The sequence below is a fragment of the Gadus chalcogrammus genome, chromosome 4 (assembly GCF_026213295.1).
Source record: "Gadus chalcogrammus isolate NIFS_2021 chromosome 4, NIFS_Gcha_1.0, whole genome shotgun sequence".
In the NCBI taxonomy this organism is placed as follows: domain Eukaryota; kingdom Metazoa; phylum Chordata; class Actinopteri; order Gadiformes; family Gadidae; genus Gadus; species Gadus chalcogrammus.
In genome coordinates this window covers 11,938,966-11,958,503 of record NC_079415.1, presented here as the reverse complement: position 1 = coordinate 11,958,503, position 19,538 = coordinate 11,938,966, and the positions used below count along the sequence as shown (strand labels likewise).

General features: G+C 40.1%; 1 pseudogene; it reads left to right on the top strand.

Annotated features, from left to right (window-relative positions):
* Window positions 1-969: 969 nt before the first annotated feature.
* Window positions 970-7,725, top strand: LOC130380554 (myosin heavy chain, fast skeletal muscle-like; annotated as a pseudogene).
* Window positions 7,726-19,538: the final 11,813 nt, after the last annotated feature.

The following is a 19,538-nucleotide window of genomic DNA, read 5'->3' as shown; positions in this document are numbered from 1 at the left end:
CTGGCAATAAATTGTAAAAGATTTAAAATCATGCCAACAAAACAGAATTTTGGCTTACGCTTGCAATGTGGCAAGCACTGGTATTAAACATGACTCTATTATATTTATAGATTCAGCTGATTCCTAACTTGTTAAAATAAGTAAATGTTCTAAACTTTCATGAAAAAAACTGCAAACATGAAATATCCCCAGACATTAGGAAATTAATTCCAGCATGAAAACTGTTGAAATGTGTTGATGTGGCAGTTAAGCTATTGAGAAACAAATACATAAACTACTCTAAAAACTACTGTTTTTAGTGATGTTTTGAGTGTTTTCAGGCCAAGTCAGACCGCTGTCAAGGAGAGCTACTTTCTAGGAAAGACTATTGCTTTAGAATCTTGCGTCCTTGTTTTCATTAAGGTTATTAGAATTAGTCTTACCTCGCAGATTATTTTTTATATTCTACTTTGAATGATACTTAGTTCAATTCTATTGTTATTGAAACCATAAGAGAATGTGTAGGATTGTTATACGTTATGTCTGGAACTTCTGTGTAATGTATTATTTACTTACCGCTTATCTACTTTTACATAATGCTATGAAGATGATTTTTTTATAATTTGATCAATTAGTTTGTTGGTTTCAGATACTAAATGTTGACAGAAGAGAGATATTTGTGAGATAATTTAGTACGAAACATCAAGTGCCTCTGCGCTGACACACATTTTAGGTTTAATTTCCATTTTATTAAAAAACGAGCCAGTAAAATGTGTACATTAGACTCTGACTTGTAACCATCATGACTCTTTGACATTGCTTACTTCATGAATACATTTTCTTGTTAAGGTATCATTTCTTCTGCGGTTGAAGGGAAGTAAAACGGTAAGAATTATTTAATATCATCACGTCACTAAATATCTCCAAACCTTCTTGAAGCTATGTGTACTTGTAAGATAACATTAATCAAGTAGTATGTTTGTTTTTATCAAATAAGCCTCCATCATGAGTACGGACGCAGAGATGGCCATTTACGGCAAGGCTGCCATTTACCTCCGTAAACCAGAGAAGGAGAGGATTGCGGCCCAGAGCGCGCCATTTGATGCAAAGGCTGCTGCGCATATGTGACTGATGTTAAGGAACATACGTGAAGTGTACCATCAATAAGAGGGAGGGTGGCAAAGTCACCGTCACAGTTTTGGCTACAAAAGAGGTAGGCAGAGATTGATCATCAACTGGTATCATTAAGAAAGTTTAGGGGCCCTATTTTAACGGTCTGAAACGCAAGTGGGAAGCGCAAAGCGCAAGTAGCATTGTGGGCGCTTCTACGGCGCTATTTTACAGGCGGATAAATGACACTTGCGTCGCGGCGCAAGTGTCAAAAGGGTTGGTCTGAAGCAGCCTAGTTACCCGTAGGTGTGGTTTGGGCGTAACGTCCAACAAACCAATGAGAGTGCCAGCTCCCATCCCCTTTAAGAGCCATGAGCGCATTTGAATCGGACAAGTTGATATTTTGACAGCGCGTCTGCAGTCTCCGATGAGACAGATGCACCTGAATTTCAAACTGCAAATGGCTCAGTTTATTGCCAAATAATATGGCCTAATTCACACATGGAATAAGAGGTTTTCTTCCACAACTTCAGAAATACTGAGTCCTCAAATAAATTTCGGCAAAGAAAACGTATATGATATAACATAACATATGATATGCGGTAACTGTGGTTCTATTTAATGATATACGCAATACATTATAAACATTGTTTCTTATCAGTATTGTATGCTATCCTAATATGCATGTGTCCCCGCGGTAATAGACATTGCCATTGATTGTATTATGCGTTACGTGTTTAGTTTGCATGTGTTTAAACAGAGCACACACGCGCGCCCGCATTCATTCATTCTTTTTAACACTCACTCGCGGTAAAACAATGTTTTTCACGATCAAATACTCATCAATCCTGAAAGTTATGGGCATGTAGGCCTACACGATGTCTGTTTCAAGAAAATATGTGTTTGCTGTACGGTGTTTGCAGATGCATTGATTTAAAAGTACAACTTATTACCGCTGCACCAGCTGTTCTTTCCCAAATAATTTACCAAGAATGTGCGGCTAGGTAGATGGGAGAAGCAAAGTGTATGCGCGAGGCACACAAGCAATCCGTATGCATCGCATGCGCATGTATGCATGCGCCCTTAAAATAGCATCTGAACAACGCGCCACTGACTTTAAACCAGGTATTTCCTGGTCAGTAGCGCAATGGTATTCAGAAACGGCAGAATACCGTTTGCGCCAGAACACACCTCCTCCTTCCGCCGAACCGCCCCTTGGGGCGGTTCGGCAATCAATCCCTAATTTACCGGCGAGTGGCGCGGGTGGGAAAAGAACGCTCTGCGCCAGTTGTAAACTAGCAACGACACATGCGCCAGTGACTAAGTCACTTGCGCCGGATGCAAGATAGGGCCCTAAGTCTCAATAGCTGCACTGGTAAGAAAACTAAACATGGGTTTCCATTTTTTAGGAGAAGACAGTCAAGGAGGACGATATCACACCCATGAACCCTCCCAAGTATGACAAAATTGAGGACATGGCCATGATGACCCATCTCAATGAAGCCTCTGTGTTGTATAACCTTGCAGAGCGTTATTCAGCATGGATGATCTATGTAAGATATTTTGCCTCAATGAAAATATAAGAAAAGTAAGTGAAATGAATCGTTAATAGGTCAAATCAATGTGAATCTATGTGACCTCCTTCAGACCTACTCTGGGCTGTTCTGTGCCACTGTAAACCCCTACAAGTGGCTCCCAGTGTACGACCAGTCGGTTGTCAATGCCTACAGAGGCAAGAAGCGTATGGAGGCTCCACCCCACATCTTCTCTGTCTCTGACAACGCCTTCCAGAACAACTGGTTTGTAAATTCAAAGTTTCAAATCCCTAATCTTATCTAGTTTTCATCAATTCGAGGCATACTCATGCAATGTTTGATACATTTGTTTAACAGATAGAGAGAACCAGTCAGTCCTGATCACGTAAGTTTGATGCTGGAAACATGATATAAATATATTACAATGATTCTTGCATTGGAAAACATGTCAAAATGAACTAACTTTATTCTTCTTTTCATACCCAGTGGAGAATCCGGTGCTGGAAAGACTGTGAACACCAAGCGTGTCATCCAGTACTTTGCTACCATCTCAGTGGGTGGAGCAGGAGATAAGAAGAAGGAGGAAGCAGGCGCTGGAAAGATAAAAGTATGTAAAAAATTAAATAAAAAATGTAATCATTGAATCAATACATGAAAATAAATAACGTAAGAATTTTTTTAACATAAACATGATTATATAAAACGGTATTAACAATTTATGTTTGTTTAAAGGGGTCACTGGAGGACCAGATTATTGCAGCCAATCCCTTGCTGGAGGCCTATGGTAATGCCAAGACTGTGAGAAATGACAACTCCTCCCGTTTTGTAAGTATGAAATGAATTCCTCACTGAAGATGCTACTTAGTTTTGTAGTATTTTTTTGAGCATAATAAACACATTTTTTGCATGCAGGGTAAATTCATCAGAATTCATTTCCACACAAATGGTAAACTATCCAGTGCTGACATTGAGACGTGTAAGTATCTAATTCTACATGTGGATACATTTTCAAGATTATTAGTGGCATAGGTTTTTATTAATGAATGGGCCCTATAGATCTGTTGGAAAAGTCAAGAGTGACCTTCCAGCTTCCCGATGAGAGAGGCTATCACATCTTCTACCAGATGATGACCAACCACAAACCTGAGATCATTGGTGAGATTTTGTAATAGTAAGATTGTGAAGAATGTACTTAATATTAAGATGAAGTGTTTTCCAGAAATGCCTTTATCTGTTCTAATATGACTTCATATGTAAATATGACTTCTAGAATAAATCTTTTTTTGGTAGGGTTAGGAAATTAACTTTAGTTACATGTATTGCATATAGATGACAAATGATATTGACGAAAAACAAGCTGAAAAATTAGATTTGTTTAATTCCTCAGAAATGACCCTCATCACCAGCAACCCCTACGACTTCCCCATGTGCAGTCAGGGTCAGATCACTGTGGCCAGCATTGATGACAAAGAGGAGCTGGATGCTACTGATGTCAGTGGTTGATTGAAAAAGGTGTCATATATTTTCCACATGGCATATATGTTACAAAATGTTTTCTAAATGTTCTTTGTTTTCAAACAGGCTGCTATTGATATTTTGGGCTTCACTAATGAGGACAAGGTGGGCATCTTTAAGTTTACTGGTGCTGTGCTTCACCACGGTAACCTGAAGTTCAAGCCAGACTGCAATGAAGGTAACCATTCACATGCATTCATCAGTGCACTAGCAGGTATATTGGTGCATATTTGCTTGCATTACATTTGGAGTCATTATTATAAAGAATAATAACGCATTCATTTTTCATGTTAACTTTGTAGATGCTGACAAGAATTCCTATCTACTGGGTCTGAACTCTGCTGATATGCTCAATGCTCTTTGCTACCCAAGAGTGAAGGTCGGAAATGAGTATGTCACCAAGGGACAGACTGTACCTCAGGTAAGAAAAAGGCAATTTGTTGACGAAATATGGTAAGAAATTCTGTAAACATGATGCATTGTCTATTGTGAGACAATATTTTGATAATTGTATGTGAAAAACCATTTCAGGTCAACAACTGAGTGAGTCTGGCCAAGTCTATCTATGAGAGGATGTTCTTGTGGATGGTCATCCGTATCAACACGATGCTGGACACAAAGCAAGCAAGACAATTCTACATTGGTGTGCTGGACATTGCTGGTTTTGAGATTTTTGACGTAAGTTGATAAATAAGTGGCTTCATTTCTGATAGCAATAACTTCATTCAGTCATTAACCTTCAATTGTTGAAAACTAGTAACTGTCCGTCCACACCAGAAGCGAATTGAGCGACCAAATCGCCGGAAGTCATTCACTTTCTATGGGCAAGAGCGACCAAAGCGACCAAAGCGACCAACGCTACCAGCGGCCAAAGTTGAGCGACCAGAGCGTCAAAAAGAAGTTGAAAACTTTTTAACTTTATGCAAATGACTATTATTCGCTTCAGCGACCAAACACTGACAGCCAATCGGAATGTAGACGCTCTTCGCTTGCGTGGATCCCAGGGAACATCGGCAGGCACTTTGGTTCCTACCTACCTTTATTCACTCACTGAACAAAATGTCGGCTGAAGTATTAATCCCGGCTGTAACTGGGCACCCGGTGTTGTACGAACCCACCCTTTTTCAGTTCAGAGATCGAAACGCCATAGTGGTTTGGATATCAAGTGATGATAAGCGGGAGTATTTATAGGCTACATCTAGAACGTTCGTATTTAAGCGGGAATCATTATAATTTGCTCTACATGCCACCAATCTAACCAACCAATCGCGTGTAGCATGCTTTAAACAAAACCAAAAAAGTTTTTGAAATCGTCACATAAACAAACTAATCGACAAGACGAGGCTGACACCTCAGGCTCCGTGAATAGTGGGGAATAGAGGGATAAAAGACAAGAGATATATCCCTTGTAATTTCTCCCTCTATTCCCCACTATTCACGGAGCCCGAGGTGAATACTTTTTAATTAAATAGTCTAGTATAGATAGATAGTCAAGTCTTTATTAATACCAAACGACACAAATCGTCGGGAATCCATTTAGGTGATTCGTCCCACACAGGACAGTAGCCTACAAGACCACACAGAACAAGTCTGACTGGACATACACACAATACATCACATTAAAACTAGACACGCGTTGATAGATAGATAGACAGAAAGGCCTAGATAGATATATGTTCCATTATTTGCCTTGCGGAGCCAACCAGTCCTGTGCACGTATGCAAATTAGCCATGTGCGCTAATGTCTATTTGTTTTGAATGCGACGAATGAGTGCAGATCATGATTTGCAGATCCAGATCAGTGAAAAATATTTTAACTACTACAGCACGCAGGGTTTTTTGTTCTCGGTTGTAATTAGCCTACATTTTAGACAGTTTATTGACAACAAGAAGGCTTCTGAGAAACTGCTTGGGTCCATTGATGTTTCTCACTCAATTTGGACACACCAAGGTCTATTTATTGTTGTCGAAAACTATGTTTATACTTCATTGTAAGTCACTAGCTGACAAAAGTCTTTTCTTACATTAAGGTGTTCTTCAAAGCTGGTCTTCTGGGTACTCTTGAGGAGATGCGAGATGAGAAGCTGGCTGCTCTTGTCGGAATGATTCAGGCTGCATGCAGAGGTTATGTCATGAGAAAGGAGTATGTGAAGATGACAGAGAGGAGGTAGACATAGGGCTCAAAACTCATAAAGCTTTTTAGCTGCCAAGTACAAGCCCAAAATAATGGTTTATTTTACTCTATAGGGAAGCCATCTACACTATTCAGTACAACATCCGCTCATTCATGAATGTCAAACACTGGCCATGGATGAAGGTGTACTACAAGATCAAGCCGCTTCTGATGAGTGCTGAAACTGAGAAGGAGCTTGCCAATATGAAGGATAACTATGAAAAGATGAAGACTGACCTGGCTACTGCCCTGGCAAAGAAGAAGGAACTTGAGCAGAAGATGGTTTCTCTCCTGCCGGAGAAGAATGATCTTTCACTGCAAGTGGCTTCTGTAAGTAAAGATTATTTTTGTATCCCTGTCTGTACACAGTGAGATAAATTTGATGTTGCATGTTCTACATCTCTAAATATCACACATGAAGGAGAGAATCTGAATGATGCTGAAGAAAGGTGTGAAGGACTCATCAAGAGTAAGATCCAGCTGGAGGCCAAAGTCAAAGAGACAACTGAGAGGCTGGAGGATGAGGAGGAAATCAATGCTGAGCTGACTGCCAAGAAGAGGAAACTGGAGGATGAGTGCTCTGAGCTCAAGAAGGACATTGATGACCTAGAGCTTACCTTGGCCAAAGTGGAGAAGGAGAAACATGCCACTGAGAACAAGGTTTATTAAGATTCTTTGACAGAAGATTAAAAGATAATTATACAAATTAGCATGTATTACACATCATTTAATGTTTTCTATAGGTGAAGAACCTGACTGAGGAGATGGCCTCTCAGGATGAGAGTGTTGCTAAGCTGACAAAGGAGAAGAAAGCCCTCCAAGAGGCACACCAGCAGACTCTTGATGACCTGCAGGCAGAGGAAGACAAAGTCAACACTCTGTCCAAGGCCAAGACAAAGCTTGAACAGCAAGTGGATGATGTAAGTGTATTAAAGCTCATGGGAACTTGTAATTCATATTGGTAATGGAGTTTAGGAAATATTAAACAACATTATTGTTTTTAATCATATTCAATTATTGACATCCAGCTTGAAGGTTCACTGGAGCAAGAAAAGAAGCTCCGTATGGACCTTGAGAGATCCAAGAGAAAGCTTGAGGGTGATCTGAAACTGGCCCAGGAAACTGATGGATCTTGAGAACGACAAACAGCAGTCTGATGAGAAAATCAAGAAGTAATTAATTTGTTTTTTAATAATAACACGGGTTTAGTGCATGTGCATGAGATATTTGTATTTTCTGAACCACAGTAGGATGAACTCCATATTCCTTCTGATTCAATTTATTTGACAATTGTTTTAATTATTTATTCACAGGAAGGACTTTGAGAACATCCAGCTTTTGAGCAAAATTGAGGATGAGCAGTCCCTGGGTGCACAGCTTCAGAAGAAGATCACGGAGCTTCAGGTGGAATAATTACACAAAATAATTATCCCACCTGAAATTTTCTGTCATCGACAGAGCACTGTCAATCCGAACAGCCAGGTGAACGGCACATGTGATTGGAATGTACGTCAGCCGAGAGCAACCAATAGGTTTAGAGCTAAATGGTCCCGCCCCCAGGAACGTTTTCAGATTCGACTGTCAGGAGTTTCAAAACGAGTGGCGTCAGAACACTGCCAATATTCACGTGACTCAAAGCTTGCGCTCAAATCTCTGAAAAGTCAGTGCTGAAAAGTCAGTTCTGAAAAAATACGTTGCAATGTCGTAAACGTACACCTTTACAAGTTTTTAAAACTAAATATTCAACCTTTCAAAACGTATTTCTCAATGTATGAACACCTGTTTGCAGAATCCCATTTACAAGGTTTCAAAACCGGGCAACCAGATTTGAAACTCTGCAAATGTGCTGGTGAAATTGTTTGAACTTTGAAAATGTGTTGCTGAAAATGATGAAGAAGATAAAATAGAACACAAAATCATGTTTACAGATGTTTGCAAATAATTACTTTCCATGGTAACTAGTTACATTTACTAGAGTAATTCAGTTACTAACTCAGTTACTTTTTGGAACAAGTAATGAGTCCCTATAACTATAACTAATTACTTTTTTAAAGTAACGTTCCCAACACTGGTAGCGTGTGAGCCTGTCTGAGCCTGTTCATGATTTGCTCCCCCACTGCACAAATGCAACCGACTGACTGACATTTGGACCAATAGCAGACAGGGCGAGCTGCCCCTCTACAACGGTGGAAAGGAAAGGGGTAATACAATTGCCTCAGAGACGTGCATGCAACACAATGTTAGATCTTCTACTGAGCAGTCTCTTGGTTCGTTTGGTAGAGAAGTCACTAGAAGTGACCAAGAATGATCAGTCCAGCTGTTATCAAACTAAAAGAAGTTCAGCAGAGTTTAAAGATTTTTTTATTGCAGTTATTAAGAAAGGAAGGTATGGGAGATAGAGCGGAGGACAAGCAGCAAAGGACAGCAAAGGGCATGGGGAGGAATGGAACCCCGGTCGCTGCAGTTATGGTACACGCTCGACCGGGGCACCCCAAAGTTCAGCAGTGTTTAACTTATACAAAGGATTAGCAAAGCAGCAACTATTTAATTATTATGTCAGATAAGGTTATCTCATCCATTACCAACTTAAGCAAATTACTACTTAAATATTTGCCTCTACTGGAATGGCTTGACATCTGGCATTGATAATCTATTGACTGCCATTCGAGAACATACTGAAATCCTGTATGTATACGGGTAATGTTTTGTAGTGTGTTTTTAGGCAGCACTTTGGAATATCTGCAAATTTGAAGCATTCAATAAAGTAGTAATAAATAGTGAATTCATAATTTATCAAGTTGTCATGATGTTCCTACATGCAACCTATTATGAATCCCAATGTATAATAATTAATAAATTATAAATAAGATAATGACACACTGATTTCCTCAAGTAAGATTTTGTCTTGTTGTCTATTCCAATGCATTAGGCCAGCCCCCTCGTCGACCAGTGGTGTAATGGTCATCGAGCATTCCCGGTGGGCTACCGCAGTGGTGGCATCCAAAAAGAGGACTGTCCCTGTCTGTCTCTTGCCAGCTCTCCCTCTATCATTCGGGATGCGCATGAGATAATCCTGCGTGTTTGGCTCACTGGCCAATCAAAACTAATGTGCGTTAACGTTCTACTCATGCAAAAGTTGCTCTCAGCCAACTAATCAACGAATGCCATGGACAGGAAAATTTCATGTATAGCAAGTGCCGGAAATCTTTTTAAGAAAAAATAAAGCAGGCATTAGTGGCGCAGCCAGCTGCACAAGCCTTCCCCCACCTCCGCCAATCGTAACTTGCTGTCAGACCTAAACCCCAGACCCATTCTCTCTGAATACGCACTGTATTCGCCTCCAATCATGCAGAAAAACATAGATAAAGACAATGTAGAAGCGTCAAACCAATTTCTAATTTAAGATGGAATGTACCATTCAATAGATCAGAACCGCGGAAATGCGCCACCAGGTGTGAAGCATTTCCACAAGCATGAGTGGTATGATATGGCAGCTGCTTTTGGCACAGTTATTAATTCATAATGTCAAAATAGTTTAGAAATGAAGAAGACAGTCAATCCCCCATGCCCACAAAAGAACATTGGATTTGGCATAGGCTTTTCCTTCTCGAAGAAAAGCTGTAGTATCACTCATTAAGCCTCCCCCCTCCTCCCAATGAGATGTCCCGCTGTCAGACACGCACCATGTCCCCGACCGTTCCACTATCAAAGATAGAGTCATGTCTTTCTATGCAAGATTCGAATAGTTGAACCTTCAAATAGTCACCCCTAATGCAACTATTTATTTATTCACAAACTGTTTACAATATGTAATTATGCGTAATAAACCCTTACAAACAATGCAATTCATGATTAGTCACGGTAGTTAGAAAGCAGGTACCTAATCAGGTCTTGTGTTAGCTCAAAAGTGAGGACTATCCTTTCGGAGCATTTATTAATGCTGTAATGGCTGTAAAGGCTGATCCGTAAACCTTGACTCCGGTGAGGGCCCACAAACAATAATGCTCCACATCCAGTCGTGTGATTGTTCATTCCCTACATATTCCAACTGCAATCCTCCTCATGATCAGGGTTAAAACAGACACTAGCCGGTCTGCATTCTGTTGAATAACAAGCTCAGTCAAGACAGGGAAAGAACCTTGAGGTTGAGGTTGAACTTGAGCTTAAACTTGAGGTTGAACTCTAAAGCTGTTTTCTTAAACATGCTTAAGATCTGGCCATTGAATGTTATTAGGTTTTGGAACCACATAAAAAATGGTCCATATGAGAGTTAACAAATGCTTATTTTTCAGTTATTATCCTTAGATGTATTGCTTAAAAAGTCTTATTATTCTTGGCAGAATGTTCATTTTTTACTTTAGAATTATACAACCATACATTTTTCTTTACTCATAATACTGCAATACTTGACTGAAGCCATTACTGTACTGTTGGCAGGCAATCTTTTTTATATTTCAGTGAGATGAGTCCAAAATTTGTGTTGCATTATTTATCAGTGACTTTTTTATGTTTTGCATGTTGATAAGGATATTGCTAGTGGTACATAGTGTTATATTACTATTTAATATAATAGATATTTTTCTGATTATGTCATAACTGTTTCAGTAAAAACATTTCTTTGTTATATGAAAGTGCTAGGAGTTTATCTCAATAATTATATATTATATAATATCTGCTGATACTGCATCTTCTCAGTAATCCACTCTTGCAATGTGCCTTAATCTAATTCCGGACATGAAACGAAATAGGCCTATATGTTCTGTGTTGATGGCAGAGATTCAAAAAATGCTCAGCTGCTAAGGTGAATATCCATTAAAGGACGTCTGATGAACTGACGCATTCAGACGACATCAAGACGGTACAAGATGTTCTCTCTCTAAGCTAGGTGTATTAAATGCATGTCTATATTGATAAGATGCTGAGCAGGGCTAGTATAAATGTCATTATTTTGATTACATCACAAGGACAAAAGAAGGGATATTTATACATATATAAACTTCAAAAGATAGATTGCCATTTATGTTGAGGCTTATGTTGGCATAAACTTATTAGCCATCCTTATTAAAAAGACCAAACTAGTTCCGAACTTGTTTTAGGTCAGAGCATGAGAGTCAGAAATAAACATGGCTGTCTCAGCAGAAAACACAACTCAGGGTCAGATTTTAAGCATGAGGGTTGCCGGATAAGAAGTAACTGATAGTCTGTCACCTGATACGTCAAGTGGAAGATATTTCCTTATTTGGTTCGTACCTAACAGCTGCAATCTAAATGTAAATGAAAGAATTAAGTGTGAAGTTAGTGCCAGGTTGGATCACTAACATGTGCTATTGCCTGAAATAGTGTGCGGAAGGCCTTATGAGTACAAACAACACAACAAACAACACTAGGCTACGAACAAATAAAAATGCTTAAATGTATTGGTACACAAAAATAAAGGGAACAATAAAGAACTCTGGCTCTCTAGTCATGAGTACATAGAGCAGAGGCTATTCTCCTGGTCTTCTGATGATTTTGAAGTGTGGGGATGAACCCACATCCCCATTCAAATAACTTCTGACTAAGTGATACACTGGCTGCTTCTTTCAGATCTGAAGAAGATCACAGACTTATTACCTCTCCCTATGGCTTGGTGTACTACATTATATACATGTAATACAAACACCGATTGTGCAAAGCACATTCATCAGTGTGCACTTTGGGCTGGGTTTGATAATTTAGACCAAGATTTGAAGCTGTCTTCATAACTGTATTTATGTTTATATGGGAATGCATTGTTAACTGATACTTGAAGACCGGCAAAGGCGAAGTGATCTGCTAGGCGCATTTTGGTGACTGTGGTAGAAGAAGGTTTTGCAAGGGCTAAAGTTAGCCAATCAAGTTGGAGCAGGCGGAGCCTTGAGTTTGCGATCCTGGCCCAAACTCTGCAGCTACACTTGGCTGCTAACTCTCTACTGCAGATGATCAGTAACGGTACCTCTCACTTCCTGTTTAATGATCGGATGATAAATTAATCATATTTATAGAGGTTTGCCATTATTAATTTGCCATTACTAGGATGTTCTTGATGTATGTTGTATTTCTGAAAAAAAGATATATGTGAATCTAGGCCTAGGCAATTTTAAGATAAAGTAAATGAATGAAACTAAATTTTAAAAGATGGTGTGGTTTTAACATTTTACTCTGTTCACCGTATAGGTCTACACATCCATTCAAAATTGTTACTGAAGACACTGCAGTAGGCCTATGGCAGGCTATTTACTTATTTTGGCACGCGCACTATAAGCTTATAGGAACATCAAGTCATTAATGTTTTGCATTACTTGGGCTTACATGTTTTTCATTACAGACAGTCAGCGCTGACTCCACATGCCACGGGGGATAAAGGGATGTTCATTTACATGAATAGAATGGTCTCAAGGGCAGCGTCTGATTACATCTGTTTACAACAAGCATTTGTCTCATGTGATATTGCCAAGTGTTTATTGGATATGGTTGAAGCTTCTGTCAGCACTTCATTTAGAGCCCGTACGATCATACCACACTAAAGAGACATGCAATCTCAGCACTTAAATCACAGTACAACCTAATTGAGTTTTGTTTCCATCATATACCACTTTGACACATAAGTACAATTCCCTCCAACGATATGAGCCACTGCTACACCGTTAGTGTTATGCGATTATAGAATGCATGGTTATTGATGTGGAACATGCTATCTTTCTACACAGAGCACTTATTTGATAAGCTCATCCGAACAGTTGATAAACAACATCAATGTAATTTGCTATTTTTATATATTTTGCAAACGGTTATTTGTGCGTATGTGTTTCTTGTACAAATTTAATCTAAATTAGAAACAAAAGAGAACAGCAAAGAAGCCAAGTGCACTAGAAGTTCCTGAAGAATATTAAAAACACAGCCTCTGCACTGTGGTTCTTCATTGATTCAAATAAGTGCATAAGAACTGCATGAAGTTGAATATAACTAAAACGCATATTACATCGCACACACATAGGCCTATCATTATTCTTATGGATCAAATGTGGAGTGTAAAAGGTTCCCATTAAAGTGAGCTAACATAGCCCCAGTCAAGTTTACTTCTGACCTGCAAGACCTACACAGCAAGCCTTAATTTCTGTGGTTTTTGGTTTATGCTGTTGAACCCAATATTTATTTGCATTCAAAAGTGAAATGTACTATTAAAATGAAATAAAATGAAAAGAAGTAACTTGTAAAATGTGTTAATGTTGTGTGATGGATGGGAATGCCAATGGCATATGACCGATAGGGGACTGTCGACCAAAGGGTTTATGTCCAACTGGTTCCCATTGAACTATTGATAAACACTACCATAAAAGACCACAGTAGGAGCAGGTGTATCCAAAGGCATAAGGTCAGGTTTCATATTCACACGCCTTGAATATGACACTTACGTGTTCAAAGACGTGATAGCCACGTTTATTTTTTGACATTGTCGCCTCACCATGTCAAGTTTATATATGTATATGATTTTTGTTTAATGTTGTATGAACTCCTAAAGTCCTGGACATAAAACACTTTTAAGTGTAATGGTTGATCAAATGCTCTGTATTGAATTGAATAATTATATTATATTGATTAAAAAGCTTTTAAAGATTGATACATTTGTAGGCCTTTACAAAGACACTGTTATTAATTAGTCAAGTGAGGCAATTATCTAGGCCTTTTTTTGAAAGCTTGCATTTGAATCAATATTTAGTTGAGAGTAATGATTAATTCAGGGACTTTAAGTTTAATCAAGAGACATGTAACAATTTGTCTTCTTGGAATTGGAATTCGTGTCGAGGATCCCGTTCCTCTTCAAATAGATTTTTCCTTCCACCAACACGTCAGCTCAAGTGACATCTCCGGTTGCTTCTTAGAAATACTAATTTGCATTTTTACTTTTGATTCAATCGTAGTTGGACATTAGGCCTATTATCGCTACTTTGCAAATCACAATTGTAACATATTTGTATGAAAGAACTTGCTTGGTTGAATTAATAACGTATGAAAAATCCACCGGTCCGACAGCTGCCGCTATGACGCAGAGCAAGTGTTTTTGGGAAATTGAGACGGTCGGATTTTATGGCTGCCAGGAAAGCAGGTGGGGGATTAGAAAACGCTTACTATTCAGAACCGTGTCAACGCTGTGGTCTCGTCTCTACTGACGCCTGCTGGTCGAAATGTGTACAACATGATAGGCAATTCAACGATATAACGCGACTGAGCGATGATTAATTAAAAGAAGCACACATAAGGGGCAAAAACTGTGGGAAACTGAATCAGCAAATTTTTTTATAGAAAAAACATCCATCCGTCCACGTTGTATATGTGTTTTTAATACTATTATGGAAAAGGTTATTTCATAGTATTTCAAAAATACTTAATTTATATCTTTATTTTGTTTAAATAAATATTGAAACGATATAGGCCTACTTGATGTTAATTTTGCTGCCTATTCAGAGACACATTTTCCGACACGACTAGGGAGTGCCTGACACGCACACATGTCTCCGTTAATACCATGGTCGGGAATGGACGATGGCCAGTTGGTTGTGGGCGGTGCCGAATCTGCGTTCTGATTGGCTGGGAGGTCGTGGCTACGGAGTTCCCATAGCCGTCTGACGCCGAGGGTGATAATATTTCATGGCCCTGCATTCCTGAAGTCACAGCGGTTGCTCCCTTATTGGCATCTGTTTAATGGTGTGTGTGTGTGTGTGTGTGTGTGTGTGTGTGTGTGTGTGTGTGTGTGTGTGTGTGTGTGTGTGTGTGTGTGTGTGTGTGTGTGTGTGTGTGTGTGTGTGTGTGTGTGTGTGTGTGTGTGTGTGTGTGTGTGTGTGTGTGTGCGTGTGTGTGTGTGTTCTATCTATCAATTTATCGTGTATAGCATCTATCCATCAGTCTATCAATCCATCGATCATTCTAACATCTTTATCTGTATAAAAATCTTTCTGTAAACTGCCTGATTAGCCCATGGACCTATTAAAAGTTTAGCCTCCTTTTTGGCTCTTTTTTTCACGTTGCGCCCCCCCCTGATGAACTCTGGCGTCCCCTAGGGGAGGCACGCCCCACAGTTTGAAAAACCCTGATCGAGTTAACACAATACAGATAAGACAGAGACTCTTTGCGGAGAAAACTGCAGAAAAATATCTATGAGTTAACGTTGATAACTGATTAATTAACATCAATGTTTATTCAGCCATAGGCCCTATATCCAAAATAACCCCTCTCCCACGGCTTCGAAGGCCTGATTCACTTCATGCCTTCAGATTTTAACACTGAGCACTCCCGACGGGACGCTTGAACTTGTATTCATTGGATCCATTGCCAAACATCTAGGCTAGCCATTATCATTCAGGGGTAGACATTGCGCTTTAACATTCATGGGAATTAATGTATTATTATTCATTTTTATTTTATTTTATGCAAACATTATATGTATTGAATGTTATTTAAAATAAAATGTTTTTATTGTTAGGTCCTCCAGGACCGCGGCCTTCAATTAAAAGAGCAGACCCTGCATGCTTACAATTGAAAATCAAAGGATTTTATTGAAACAAAAGTGTTCTTCAAAAAAAGGGGATTATTATGTGGATACCTAAAGAGATATAACCAAAGATTAGTGGCAGCCGCACTGTGGGGAAGAGAGAGCACAACTTATAAGGTAATAATAAATGTCATTATACAAAAAGATTTATAGTATCACACTGTACTAAGATCCAAATCAGAAATACGTAGGCCTACTCAAAGACACAAAACAGGCCTTTGATTAAAACTAAATAAACTTCACTTCTTGCCCAAACATTAAACAGTAACTTCAGGAAAACCGGTAGCAAATACATGGGGAAGAATCAGTGGGAAAACAAGCCAAACTGAGAACTGTTATTCAAACTACACAGGAGAATGAGCCAATAAACAAAGGTGCATTAAAGGCACCCAGTGCAACTTTCGAGGCTTAAAAATAAACATTCAATTTCTAGTCTTTTTTACACGTAGTAAGTTTCAATAACTCCATACCATTACATACCGACATTCAAGCAGCAAAGATGAGACGTCGTTGTGTGGTGAGAACTGATAGAAAATCGATAACAACAACAATGCCGCCATTTTCTTTATTTTTTGTAACCTACAATAAATAAAGCAGGCTTCCAGTCAATGGAAAAATGGCTTCTCCCCACCGGCGATTGTTGTTGTTTACGATTTTCTATCAGTTCTCACCACACAGCGACGTCTCATCTTTGCTCCTTGAATGTCGATATGTAATGGTATGGAGTTATTGAAACTTACTACGTGTAAAAAAGACTAGAAATTGAATGTTTATTTTTCATTGAATGTTTACATAAAGTTGCACTGGGTGCCTTTAAGAAAATGACTAACCCCAAACTACTGAAACAATGCCCTCTAGTGGCAGGACAAAACCTAGACCATGACATATAAAGCTGGCAGAACCCGTTTTATTGGCTCACTTCCAGAGACATGAACAGTTGTTTATGGGATGGGATCACTTGCAACACTGTCGTGCCAATAAGGACGTAATCGCGCATAATAGCACACCCGCTCGAATAGCGCAAGTCATATTGTCGCCACTTACGACATTTTAAATTCTTATGTATTCCTTTTTTTCTCGGAACACTAGACGTGCATTGTTGCCACCTATTGTTGACCAAGAAAATATAAATCTCACTTAGCTTGAATAAGACACAATAAAAAGAACACAACAGCTAAAAGCCAACACAAAAAATAACAGTTTTACTCATTGAAGTAAAACTGTTATTTTTTGCATGCCCTTGAACCACAGGCCAATCCCTCCAGCCGGCCCTCTCAGTTCAGCCCCATATCTCCAGCCAGCCCTCTCAGTTCAGCCCCATACCTCCAGCCGGGCCTCATAGTTCAGCCCCATATCTCCAGCCGGCCCTCTCAGTTCAGCCCCATATCTCCAGCTGGCCCTCTCACTTCAGCCCCATATCAAAGGCCTAGTTGATACACCTGATCCAACGCTGTTCTGCTTGCTTTGTTCAACTATACAGAGGGTAGGCTATTGGGCTTGTTCTGAAAACCTCGCCACACACCCTTAATGCAGCTTCATGAACACCATTTAACCTTTTCAGATTCGTATTGGCTGCCGCTACGTAGGCCCAGACGTGCTTAATCAATGATTGATTTGATCATGCTCTGATAAATCATCTGCAGGGAGCGTCTCTCCCCCCCCCCCCCCCCCCGTTCAACATCTCATGAGGTTAATGACTATAGCACACTTTTCTACTAATTTAACGTATAGTGTGCCATGCCATCAAACTCATTATCTCCTCTAACCACCAGGAACATACACACTGCCACTCTTATTGGTTGACATCTATATAAGAACAACCTCCTCCCTATTCTTGCCCTTGCAAACACAACACATTTTATCTCATGAAGTCATCATGAAATCCTGTTCATCCAACCACCTCCCCTCATTGTAATGCTCCCCTGTAGCTGTTTTAAAATATAATCTAGGTGTTCCCTCTTTCCCAAATTGTCCAGTCCCCAGCAAACAGGGATTTGCCCAATCCCTGTCCTACTGAATGAGATGTACAATTTATCATATGTTAAACAGTAGGCCTACTGGACTTATCACACAAACTGTGGCGCGTCACAATCTAACCTCACCGACACTGACCAAGCACTTCCAGCTCCAATGTATCGTAGTGTATAATAACTTCTAATGTAATCCAGCATATGTCTCTTAATTCGGCCTCGCTTAAACTCAGGCCTATATTAACCCCACCCTCCTTCAGCTGTCAGGGGCCTTTTCAATGTTAAACAACACAGCAACCTTCTGCAAAAGCTTTCCCGATAAGACACTCTAACCTCAGTGGAACACTGCTGCCACCCAGAGGTTTAGACGGTACAATTATTTAAGCGAAAATACAAGCAGTATTCATTTTAAAAAGTACTTCAAAAATAAAATACAAAGAAATCACTCCCTGGCAAATAGTACTGAGGTTTGTAGGAATCCTTCAAATAAAAGAATGTCTTACAATGAACTAAACAAAATCAATGTTTAACAACACAGCAACACTCTGCAAAAGCTTTCCTGATAAGACACTCTAGTCTAGCCTAAGCAGAACACCGCTGCCACCCAGAGGTTTGGACGGTACAATTATTTAAGAGAAAATAGAAGAAGAAATAATACAAAAATAAATAACAGTAAAATAAAAGGAAATCGCTCCCTGCCAAATAATCCTGACGTTTGTAGGAATCCTTAAAATAAAATTATCGATATCAATAAACTAAACTAAATAACACCCTGGCAAACAGTCCTTAGGTGTGTAGGAATCCTTAACCCAAATCCTGCAACCTCTGATACGTCCTCAGCGGGCCCTAACCGCATGTGCGTGAGAAGTTGGTCTAACCTCATTCTGGCTGCACAACCCCCGCCCTCATACCCACCCAGCTTGGCGTCACCCTCCTCCCGAAGCTTCCTGTAACCCCAGAATCCCAGACCCTCAAATCCCCTCTCCCATCCTAGTCTTTGTCTCAGTCCAACCATAAGGAATGGAGACCCCCTCAAAGGACACCTTAACTCACTAACACCCGCCCGGACATGTGCAGAGACCCACCAGAAACCCACCTATCATCCAGATGCAAAATGGTGTAGAAGCAGCAGCAAATCAGCCAGAATATCATGACGTGCCACCAATCGCCTGTTGCACATCGCCATCAGAACAACTGCCATCAGAACCACCACCATCAGAACCATCACTATCAGAAACCTCGCTATCAGAACCACCGCCATCAAAACCACCACCATCAGAACCATCGCCATCAGAACCATCGCTATCAGAACCACCGCAATCAGAACCACTGCTATCAGAACCACCGCCATCAGATCCACTGCTATCAGAACCAGCGTCATCACACCACAGGACCTATCAGCACTCCACGCCACAGGATGGAGCGACCACCGGGACGCAAAATGTATAGCCCATCCGCCCATCATCAGGATCCCCAGACCCATATGTACACAACTGGAGAGAGGAAGACCTCTCACTCCTCGAACGCTCCTCAACCGCCCACTGTGACACCACTTTGGAGTCTCTGGACCTCAACACCTCCATTACACCAAGACCCACCACAACATCAGGCCTCCACGAATGAGGGGCCCGGGGCCAAAATACATCGGCCGTCCGAACTCCACCTCAAGCCCGGCACCCTGACAGGGG